Source organism: Peromyscus leucopus, chromosome 13 (genome assembly GCF_004664715.2).
Source record: "Peromyscus leucopus breed LL Stock chromosome 13, UCI_PerLeu_2.1, whole genome shotgun sequence".
Lineage (NCBI taxonomy): Eukaryota > Metazoa > Chordata > Mammalia > Rodentia > Cricetidae > Peromyscus > Peromyscus leucopus.
This window is the reverse complement of record NC_051074.1, coordinates 53,204,084-53,215,593: the sequence shown is the minus strand read 5'-3', so window position 1 is coordinate 53,215,593 and position 11,510 is coordinate 53,204,084. Positions and strand designations below refer to the sequence as shown.

At 42.4% G+C, this 11,510-nt stretch overlaps 1 protein-coding gene across 4 annotated transcripts in view; it reads right to left on the bottom strand.

Annotated features, from left to right (window-relative positions):
- Positions 1 to 11,510, bottom strand: part of Trak2 (trafficking kinesin protein 2) — a 65,179-nt gene that overhangs the window by 52,399 nt on the left and 1,270 nt on the right. The window lies entirely within an intron of this gene.

Sequence of the window (11,510 nt, the reverse complement as noted above, 5' to 3'; positions counted from 1 at the left end):
CTGCACATCTAGTCCCCAGGCATGGGCATCACAGGGCAGGCTAGAGTGTCCCTTCAGTGCGGAGACTACTCCACATCAGCTCACTCACTCACCCCGCCCCCGTTATTCTCAGCAACCCTCCCATCCATCACAACAGTGGATGCCTAGGACCCAGAGCTGCCCTCCCCTCACTGCACGTTTGATCAGGGTAAAAACAATCATCTCTGAAAGGAGGAACTGCAGCAGGGAGTGGCCATGGAGTCCTAAAATCTCTCGTGGAAGGTTAATGCAGGAGGACCCCAAATCTGATGCCAGCCTGGGCTACACAGCAAAACTGTCCTAAACAACAAATTAAAAAGCTACTTCTCAGTTTTCCCGCTATGTGTGTTCACGTATCATTACAAATCCTGTGAGTCACCTGACCACCCTGCGTCCTCTGAGTCGTGATCACTGGTTACCTCTGCCTATGACCACCCTCCTGCCTCCTCTGAATCGTGGTCCACTGGTTACCTCTGCCTATGACCACCCTCCTGCCTCCTCTGAATCGTGGTCACTGGTTACCTCTGCCTATGACCACCCTCCTGCCTCCTCTGAATCGTGGTCCACTGGTTACCTCTGCCTATAACTTCTCCATCTTCCTTGGCTCACAACATGCTCAAAACCTTCTTTGTGATTTTTGTAGTTGGGGTCTCACTTTGTAGCTCAAGTTGGCCTTGAACTTCATATGTAGCCCAGGCTAGCCTCCAACTTGTGATTCTCATGCTCAGTCAAAAATCTTCTATTATTAAAACCACAAAAGGGAATAATAAACCTCCCTTCCTTGGGCCTTTGGAATGTCCTACCAACTACTGTCCCTCCGGAGGCACTCATTCAAGCTTCCCAGCCCTTATTTGCATTTCCAGTTCCTCATCCCTCATTCATACCTCCACAAACAGCTCTCCTTTCCCACCATGCCCTCTGGTAACCAACTGAGTCACACCTCCCCAGCCTGAGTCATTTCTAGCTCGGCACTGGTGTCCTTCCTTGGCCTTCTTGTGGCCTACATCTTCTCATGCTTATTCTCAGACCTCTCACTGAACTCCCCCGGTGGTTTGGGTGAAAATGTCCCCCACAGGCTCGTGTTGAACCCCAATCCCCAGGTGGTGGTGCTGTTTGGGAGGCTTTGGAACCTTCAGGGGGTGGGGCCTCACCAGGGAGAGGCGGGCTTTGAGGTTTTATAGATTCATTCCACTTCCGGTTTCTTTTCTTCTCTTCCTCTACCCTCCCCCCCCCCACTCTACCCCCTCTCTGCTTCCCGTGCTTCTGCCTCCTCCTCCCCACAAAGGACTCTGGCCCCTCTGGAACTGTAGCCAAAGGAAATGCTTTCCTCGGCTGTTTGTGGTCACGTGGTCACAGCAACAGAAAAGTGACTGACGCGATTACCCAGCTTCTTTGGACCTTGTTGGGTCCTGTGGCGTTCGACTGTGCCATTCTTTTGTTCTTGTTGCCATTTCTTCTTTTCACTTACCTTCTACGTCGTCAGCTGTCGTCCAGTGTTAAGGACACTCAACCCGGCTCTTCAGTCCTTTCCCGAGTTCTTCTCTTACTCCCTCCATCCTGCCTGGAGCCCATTGGTTCTTCCTTCCTCACTACACCACATCTGACCATCATGGATCTCAAACCCGCCCACTCAGCCATGCCTTCTTCCTCCATCCTACGCAAGAGACCATCATCACTCTCAGCCTTCCTCCGGTAGGACTCCAGACATCATCATCATCATCACTCTCAGCCTTCCTCCCGTAGGACTCCAGGCATCTCCTGTCTCCCTTCCTTCTCTAAGAGGCAGCAAGAACCATGGTTTTAAATGCAAACTACTTTTTAAAAAAATTAAAGTTTTATTTTTGTTGTTGTTTTGTTTTGTTTTTCTTGGTGATGGCCATTCTGACTGGGGTGAGAGGGAATCTTAACGTAGTTTTAGTTTGCTAAATTCCCTGGTGGCTAAGGGCGTTTACATATTTTTGGCCATTTTCATGTCTTCTTTTGAGAACTGTCTATTTGGCTCATTAACACATACGTTGATTCTCAGGGATTTGGAGTTTAGTTTTGTAGTTCTTTATGTATTCTAGATAGTAATCCCCCATCAGATCTGTAGTGGCAAAGCTTTTCTTCCTCCTGCAGACCATCTCCTCTCTGAGATGCTCCCTTGTTGTACAGAAGATTTTGAATTTCCTGTAATCTCAATGGTAATTCATGGGACTATTTCCTTGTGCTTTTAGGGTTTAGACATGCAAAGGACTAAAAATACATCACAGAGATACTTGGACATCTATGTTTATCTCTGCGCTATTCACAATAGCTAAGAGACAGAATCAAATCAAATATCCTTCAACGGACAGATGGACAAGGAAAAGACGGAACACGTACACAAAGGAATTAATTGGCCATCAAGAATGAAATCATGACATCTGAAGGAAAATGGAGGTCATTACATTAATAAGCCCAACTCATAAATATCGTGTTTTCTCTCATACGCAGAATCTAGATTGACATTTATGTGTTAGCGAGTGTGTGTGTGTGTGTGTGGGGTGCAGACAGGAACTATGAGAGGAGAGGAGGAAATCTTAAGGAGGGGAAGAGGGCAGCGTGACATGAAAGCAGAGGGGAACTACTTACAGGGGGAGGGGCCAGGAGGGGACAAAGGGAACAGGGTTCCGTCATGTGTGTATGCATGCACACACATATATACATGTACATATGTATGAAAACATCACAATGGAACTCAGTCTTTGTACTAACTTAAAAGTGTAATGACCAGACTCCACAGTGGGCCTGCCTACTCCTCTCCTGCTCTCCTCACACTGCTGTCCCGTTTCCTTTCCTCTCCTTACCACGCTCTCTCCTACCCCAGCCTCTGTAACCGGCTCACTGTGTCAACACTCTTCTTCCTGTTCTTTACATTAACTACTTCTCTCCGCCAGCCTCGGCCTAGATGTCACCCACCCGGAGCCTTTGTCCCGTCTACAGCAGCCTCTCTGGTACCTCTGTGTCTGGCCTCTGCCTTCACATGTGCAGTGCATCGACTTGGGCGTCCTCTCGGAAAGAGGGGGAGGTGCTCTCTCCCTTGCTCGTCCTGGCTGACCAGAACGGGAAGTCAATGGTAGGACAACTCGATAAATCAACTATCAGAGGCTTTTTTAAAAATCAGTTTTGTTTTTTTCAGTGTGGGGGACTAATCTGGTGCCTCCTGCAAGTATCTACCACTAGCTACGTCTCCAGGCCAGTAGTGAACTAAAGTGTTGGGCAAATTCTTTCCCCACTGACTTGCATAATTCATCAACTCTTAAATTATGACTTTTTTTTTTAAACAGTCTTTTCCTTTTTATCCGACTCTTCAAAAAGCCTTCTAAAGAAAAAGAACTCAACATCTGGCAGACATTAGCAGATAAACACAGATAAGCTTCAAAGACCTCGGTGATCTTTACAAAATGAACTAGTTCCACTTCTGTAACACTGACGACGTCTGCTCGATTTCCAGCATGATAACCTGCAATACCAGACAGCCTCAAGGTTCTGCGTGTCAGCGGTAAGGCTAGGAACAAAGTCGGCATGTTACATATTAGGAGGTTAATTGTAAAATGATTTAAAAAAACAATTCTATTAAGAACTAGCCAATAGCTATATACCTAAAAACTTCCCATAAATGCTTCTTGAATTAAACTAAAGGTCTTAAAAATAGATACACTAAAAAACAAAAAACAAAAACAAAACAGATACACTAAAGTATAAAACAGTCTCTACCAAAAAAAGGAGATTAAAGAGCTAAGAAATCTGAGCTCTAACAAGGAAAGGGCTAATGAGCTCGTGATCTAGATTAGATCTAAAATGTAATGACCTAAGAAATCCAAGAAAACACGATGATTTATATTTAATGGGTATTATCATGTCTCTATCCTATAGATAGATATCAGAGGAGGGAGGTCATTTCTAGCTAAAATGTCTGTCTACATACTCGATTTAAGTTTTTAGTGGGTTTCTTTTTTTTTTTTTTTTTTTTTTTTTTTTTTGGTTTTTCGAGACAGGGTTTCTCTGTGTAGCTTTGCGCCTTTCCTGGAACTCGCTTTTGGAGACCAGGCTGGCCTCGAACTCACAGAGATCCGCCTGCCTCTGCCTCCCGAGTGCTGGGATTAAAGGCGTGCGCCACCACCGCCCGGCTTTTTAGTGGGTTTCTTATGTATGAAAGATTTGGCTGAGAACAAGGCTATCTATAAGTCAGTGGTTCTCAACCTTCCTAATGCTGCGACCCTTTAATACAGTTCCTCATGCTGTGGTGACCCCCTAACCATAAAATTATCTTGTTGCTACTTCATAACTGTAATTTTGCTACTGTTATGAATGATAATGTAAATATTTTTGGAGACAGAGGTTTGCTGAAGGGGTCAAGACCCATAGGTTGAGAACCACTGATATAAGACAAAGTAAACAAACAAACAACAATGAAAACTGAACCCAACAGAAAAGGGAGGAAAACACTATGGGAGGGATCATCAGCAAACTGTCTGGAGATTTAAACCTAACTAGTTCAAGTTAAGAGTCTGAACTTGATCCCATAAGAAATGGCATTCGAGAGAAGCCAAGCTAGAGACGGAATACAGGATAAATTTCAGGTAAAGAAAGACCAGAGACAGAGAGACAAGTGGGAAATTTCACCACACTACACAGGGGTTATTGTAAGAAAGGCCTAGGATGGGGAATGGACAGCAGAGATCTGTGAGATGGTGAGAACAGAACAGGTTAACTGGTAACCTGGACTAGATGCTTCAGTTAGGCTTAAAATGGGGCTGGAGAGATGGCCTCTCAATAACTTTTTGTTCTTGCAGAGGATCCAGGTTCAATTCTCAGTACCCACATGGCAGCTCACAACTGTCCATAACTCTAGTCCCAAGGGTTTTTTTTTTTATTACAAATCCATTTAGGATTTGTATAACATCTGGTGTGCAACTTCACGAAAAAGCCACTTACCTATGGCTTTGCAGCCACCAGCTTAGGCCAGAGCTGCCCCGGCTGGAGTCTCCACCCTGCTGGCTAAGATTCTTTTGCAGCCTATCTGCAGCAAACTCCATAGGCCTTTAGGCTCCAAAAGCCACAGGAGTTAGCTGCTTTCGTATGTCCCATGCATACAGCTGGCTCTCTCACTTCTTCCCTCTCCTGGTGGGTTGTGGCTTTCCCTGGACCCCCTCCTCGGGCTGCTGCCACACTAGGCAGCTGCCTCACTTCACCGTCATCTGAATCGTCATTGTCAGCAGATTTGGTGAGTCAATTGGGATTTCTTAAAGAGGGGAATTAGTTTAAAAAAAAAAAAAAGTTTTTTTCCACATTAAAAAACGGGAAACATTAATATAATGGAAGGAGTTTGGTCTCTGTTTGATAATACATTAGATGGTCTGAAAATGGAATAATTAAATGAGAGGATAATTAATGTTGATGGGATTTTTGTAATGTCAATTATAAATATTATTTGTTTGATCATTTCTGTTTTATCATTTAAAAAGTTGGTTGATATAAGTGCCAAGATATAAGTCTTAGAAAAACTTATTAAAACAGATCATAGAGACATTCAGACCCAGACAGAGGAATTTAAAGGAGAACCAATCTCAACATTGCATTATAAGGTTACAGAGAAACAGCCTAAGGCTTTCAAACTGCCAACCTTAATTTATCCAGGAACCTTATAGGAACTACCAAATGATAGAATCCTCAAGGGTTTATAAGAGCTGAATGGACTCCTGTGCAAATGTTAGACTTGAGGAGATTCAAGGAAGCAACAGTCTCATATGGTATGAACTCACCTTTTGTAAAGCATATGTTAAACTCGTGGTCAACTTGTAATAGAATTATCCCTCAAGACTGGAGAGATTTGGTTACAGCAGTCTTGGAGGCTGGTCCCCAGTTACAATGGAGGACCTGGTGGAAGGATGAGGCTAAGACCTTTGAACAACGAAGTAGGGCTAAAGGTATGGAAATATCCCAAGATCAACTTCTTAGAGAGGGCCATTATGCTGATATACAAAGACAATCTTTATATGATGACCACACCTTGGTTTTATGATAAACAGTAGCCTTGAGTGCTTGAGACAGAACTGAAGAAGTAGGAAAGAAAATTGAGTCATTTACTAAAGTTATACAGGGTCCAAAAGAAACCTTCAATGATTTCTTACAAAGATTGACTTCAGAAGTAAATAAAATGATACCAAATTCAGAAGTTAGACAAATAATAATCGAATCTCTGGTTTTTTAAAATTCTAATGCACAATGCAAAAGGGTAATTAGGCTGTTAAAGGCAAGATCAGCACCCTTGGAGGAATAGATCAGAAATACAATCAATATTGAATCTTATGATCAGGATGATGCTTAGATAGGAGAGGTGATTTTCAGAGGTTTGAAGAAAAATCATAAAGTCAAATGTTTCAATTGTGGTAAAAAGGGCACCTAAGAAGGGACTGTAAACAGGGCGTTTCTGGAAACAATGTTTTTTCAAGGAATAATACCAACAGAACGCTCCTCCCTTCTGGATTATGCAGAAAATGTGGCAAAGGCAGACATTGGACTAAGGAATGTAGATCAACAAGGGACAGAAATGTAATCCCTTGCCTCTGCTGTCGGGAAATGCCCTGAGGGACCTCTCACAGGCCCCCATGTCAAATTCCGTTTAGTCCTTTTCTATCATCATAGATGAAACTCCTTCCCAGAGCAATTAAAGAACCTAATGCCTATTGTAAGAAACCATACAGCTCTGGATGATAGAACAGCTATAAAAGAGAGAACAAAAAATTCAGAAAAGAAACTCACTAAAGAGGTGTAAAGTGTGTAAGTTTGAAAGACATCAAAAGATAGTTTTGGGTTGGTAATACAAGTTAGCATAGAAAGTGAATTAGGAACAACATTTTGTACTCACCAAAATAGGATAAATAATGGAGTATTTTCTCTGATTTTGCCAAATGTTTATGGACTGGACATTGTTAATGTAATTCTTGACTGTATATATTGTATATAGTTAGTATACTTGTTGTATATAGTTTTTCTTAGTTATAACCTTCTTTTATTATTTTAGACAGAAAAGGGAAAATGTGGTGATATATTGTTTTTAATCTAGGAAATAAAGCTTGGCTGAAGATCAGAGGTCAGAACAAGCCACTAGAGGCCAGGCAGTGGTAGCACTCAGGAGGTAGAGGCAGAGATCCATCTGGATTTCTGTGAGTTTGAGGCCACCCTGGACTACACGAGATTAATCCAGTCTAAAAGAGAAAAAGAGCCAGGCAGTGGTAGCACATACCTTTAATTCTAGCACTTGGGATCACACCCTTAATTCCAGCACTAGGAAGGTTGAGACAGGAAGTGATATGGCTGGACAGAGAAAGGAATAAAGGCAGGAGGGGACAGGAACTCACACTTTTTCAGGGTGAGGAGTTGGTGAAGTAAGAGGTGATGGCTGTGGCTTGCTCGGCTTCTCTGATCTCTCAGCTTTCACCCTGATATCTGGCTCTGGGTTTTTATCATAAGACCATTTAGGATTCGTGCAACCAATGCCCTCTTCAAACTTCCAAGGGCACCAGACACGCACGTGAGCAAAATGCTCACACACATTAAAGAAAAACTCCCCACCTCCCACAAGCTGGCTCCTGCTTCTTTCACCAACCAGACAATATACTCAGCCGAAACAAAGGACAGCATTTACAGGCTCTCTAAAAACACCAGGAAATTCTCAATCCTATAATTGGTCACAGCATTTCTTTGAATTCTAACATCCTCTCTCAGTTCTACAAATCCAAATTCTAACTAGCTCAAATGCCTTCCCAGGAGCATTCTAGTCTTTCCAGGAGCCTCAACTCAAAGTCCTTATTACCGCTTCTTGCTCTTTTTGTTTGTTTTTAAAATAAACATCTTAAAAGCCTTTCTCTTATAGCTACTCCTCATCTCCTCAGATAAACTGTCCATTCCTTACAGCAAATATATTCATTTTAATTCCTCCTTGCTTCTTGGCACATGTGGTTGAAGCTCTTGATTAAAGCGTATACGGCAATAGTGCAGTGTAAAGCTAAGAACACAGACAATGAAGACAGAATAGTGGATTCTGAATTTTAACTTGGCTATTCATTAGTTGTGTGTCCTTGAACTATGCTTCTGTGTGTGTGTGTGTGTATCACTTCTTAGGTATCAAACTGCTTTATATTTTGTGATAGTTATGTAAAGCTTCACTACAAAGCAAAGTTAAAAAAAATCAAACATAAAGCCAAAGTTTAAGTAAAAATAGGTATATACAAATTCTCCTTAAATCGTCTTATCTGTGACTTTTTAAGACACATTTTTGCTATATTTACTTATTTGGTGTATGTAAGTGCTTGCCTATGCCATGGTTCACATGTGGATGCCAGAGGACAATCCACGGGAGTCAGTTCTCTCATTCCATCATGTGGGTCCCAGGAATCAAACACACGTGACAGGTGCCTTTACCCAGTGAGCCGTCTTCTACATCCAGCTGTGGCTTTTATATCTACCTTACATTTTGAGGATTTAAGTTTCCTATGGTAAATAGCCGCCTGAACTGGTCTGCCTGCCTCAGCTCTCCTCCCATTTGCCACTGTCTTTCTAGAAAGCTAATGTAATGTTTCCCCACTGCAACAGCGCCCCCCCCCCCATTTTACCCCTTCAGTTTAAACCTCTTTGGATCTCACACAAAGTCGTCCTAAGCCTCCCAGCCCGGTTTCCAGCTTCATCTCCCAAAGCTCTCCAGGAAACCCAAATCAGCCAGACGTATCTCAAAGGCTTTTGTCCACAAGGCCTTTGCCGGCAACGCCAGCTTGTTATTTGCTGGGGCTGCAAGGACAAAACACCACAGACTAGGCAGGTTAAAGAACAGATTTATCTTCTCTTAGTTCGGGGAGCTGGAAGTCCAAAATTGAGGTATCGGATGGAAGATTTGGTTTTTTCTGAGACCTCGAACCTTGATAATTTTACAATCTCCTTCCTATGCAGGTCTATCTTTTTTGTGTCCAGTTTTTTTCCCCCCTTGTAAGATTACCTGTCAGACTGCATTAGATTCCCTTTTATGGTCTCATTTCAACTCAACCACCTCAGAAGCCCCACTCAGATAGAGATACATTCTGGGGCGATGATTCTGAGAGGATCTATGTGAGCCTATTACGGTTCCTATCCCTTTTCTCTGCCCAGGCTAACTCCCATCTGTTTTTCCAAGACTCGTCCAAGCCTTCCGCTCCTGGCTGATTCAGTGCCCTCTCCATGTTCCCAGTCTCTGTACGCCGCTGTCAAACTGCTCACACAGTAACATAACTCTCCTTCTCTTCCAGGATATATTCCTTAACAGTGAAGATTAGAAAACAGTCAATAAAGACTTGAAGTAAAAGGTAAATATAGGCTCAAAGCCTGACTCCATTGTTTCCCTACGAAGGCAGGAAAGTTGCTTAACGTTAAATTTCCATTCTAAATAAAGTAGTTGTAATAATGAACAATTGAATTACAATAAAACTACTCAGCCATGGTTTTGTTACACAGTTAAGTGCTTAGATGCTGAAGTAAAGGCTTGATGGTGGCTGGTTTGACAGTCACTTCTACCATTCAGTAATTAAATGATTTGGGGTATATTTTATATTCTTCTGCTTTAAAATAAAAACCCGGATGGTGCTGTTGTGACAACGATCTCTAGGTAAAAGATGTAGTTGGGTATGCAGCACACTGTATTAGTTCCATGTTTCCTATTATTGCTATCACAAGAACAGTGCAGGTCTGAACAGCTATGACTGGACGTTCAATGTGACTGTCCCTTTAATGTCTCAGGCTTCTTTCCAACTAAATATATAATTTAATGAGGCTCAAAACCTGGTCCAGGGCCAGCAAGGTGGCTGAGAGATAAAGATGCGTGTCAACAAGATTGACAACCCGAGGACCCACACGGTAGGAAGAGAAAACCGAATCCCACAAGTTGTCCTCTGACCTCCACGTGCATTCATGCATGAATGCTCCCGGGCACACATGCACAGCGACAAACAAACGAACGAACAAATAAATAAACGTAATTTTAAAAACTGGTTGCGTGCATGGTAGCACACAACTTTAATCTCGGCACTCAAAGAGGCAGAGGCAGGCAGCTCTCTCTGAGTTCCAGGCCAGCCTGGGCTACATAGTAAAACAGTGTCTCAAAAAAAATAAATAAATAAAAAATAAAACAAGACAAAATAACAACAAACTCAAAACAGAAAGGGAACCAGACAGATGAGACAAATGGGCTGCAGGCGGGATGAAAACCAGCATGAAGTACGATGCTGCCAGCTCATGTCTCTCCTGTTGGCTTCAACGTATTCTGGGCAGTGAAATTAAAAAAAAAAAAAAAAGACAGGTTTTCCTAGTCTCTATGACTATGGATGCTAAGCACTCATAATCATATATCAATCATAATAATCATAGAACCATGAAACTCGTGAACTTGAAAAGACCTTTGTGGTACATGTCCAATCAATCTTTTTTTTTTTTTTTAACGTAAGTACATCCAGGTGGATGTGGAATGAGCTCTTAGTGTCTTAATGAGCAGTTCTATGAGGGATGAACCTAGCAGACAGAGTGTGCAATTTGTTCAGAGTACTAAAGTAGGGGTTATGGATTTATCCGTATCCAAGGGATGATGGAACTAGTACTAGGAAACAATACAAAAAAATCTCTTTAGCCATCGGCCTTGCGTGTAAAAGACACCTGCTTCTTGACTTGGAAGCAGGGTGGGTCTAGATTGAACCCTCCACTTGTTACATAAAGTCTTTCGAGCTTCACATTATGGGCAACTGGTTCGTTCAAGTGGTTAAGTTAATGGGGTATCTGGCAGATTTCAAGTATTCAGCGGTTGGTTCTTCCTCCTCCCATCACATAAATAAAAATGTGTAAGATTGCAAACACCGTCTTTCACATCGCTATGCATGTGAGAGTTAAGTGTCTGAGACTTGTTGGCTATCACTTAATTTTAAAAATAGAAATCGCTGCTGAGATGATAACATGCTTTTAATCTTGCCCTTCCCACCACCGAGTGTCCTTCACGATTCGTTTTCAAGTGTCATGTCACAACCATTACCATGCCATTGGGACATCACTGCAGCTCAGGCTTTCAATAGAACAGCAAAGGTTTGACGGTCACAAAATTTTTTTACTAAGGTGGAGCAAGAACTCTTGAGTCCAGTTCATTTTGTTCCGTGGTCCACACAAGCTAGGTGAATTCCCAATGAAAAATTACCGTCTTTCCTGATGCAGAAAAATATGCATAAGCAGGTAATTGACTTCACTTACCGTAACTGTGATTTTGTAAAAGGTGTTTGGGATTCAAAAGTGCTGGCACTGAAAAGGACACCTGCCATCCTTATCGCTTCAACCTACTACCTTTTTTTCCCCCCTTTTCTTTTAAAAGACATGTCTGGCTCCAAATCAATTGCAAAGAAAAGCCTGACATGGAAAGAGCTCTTTCTAATGTCCTCTCCTCCCATTTACATCACAGATGGCCA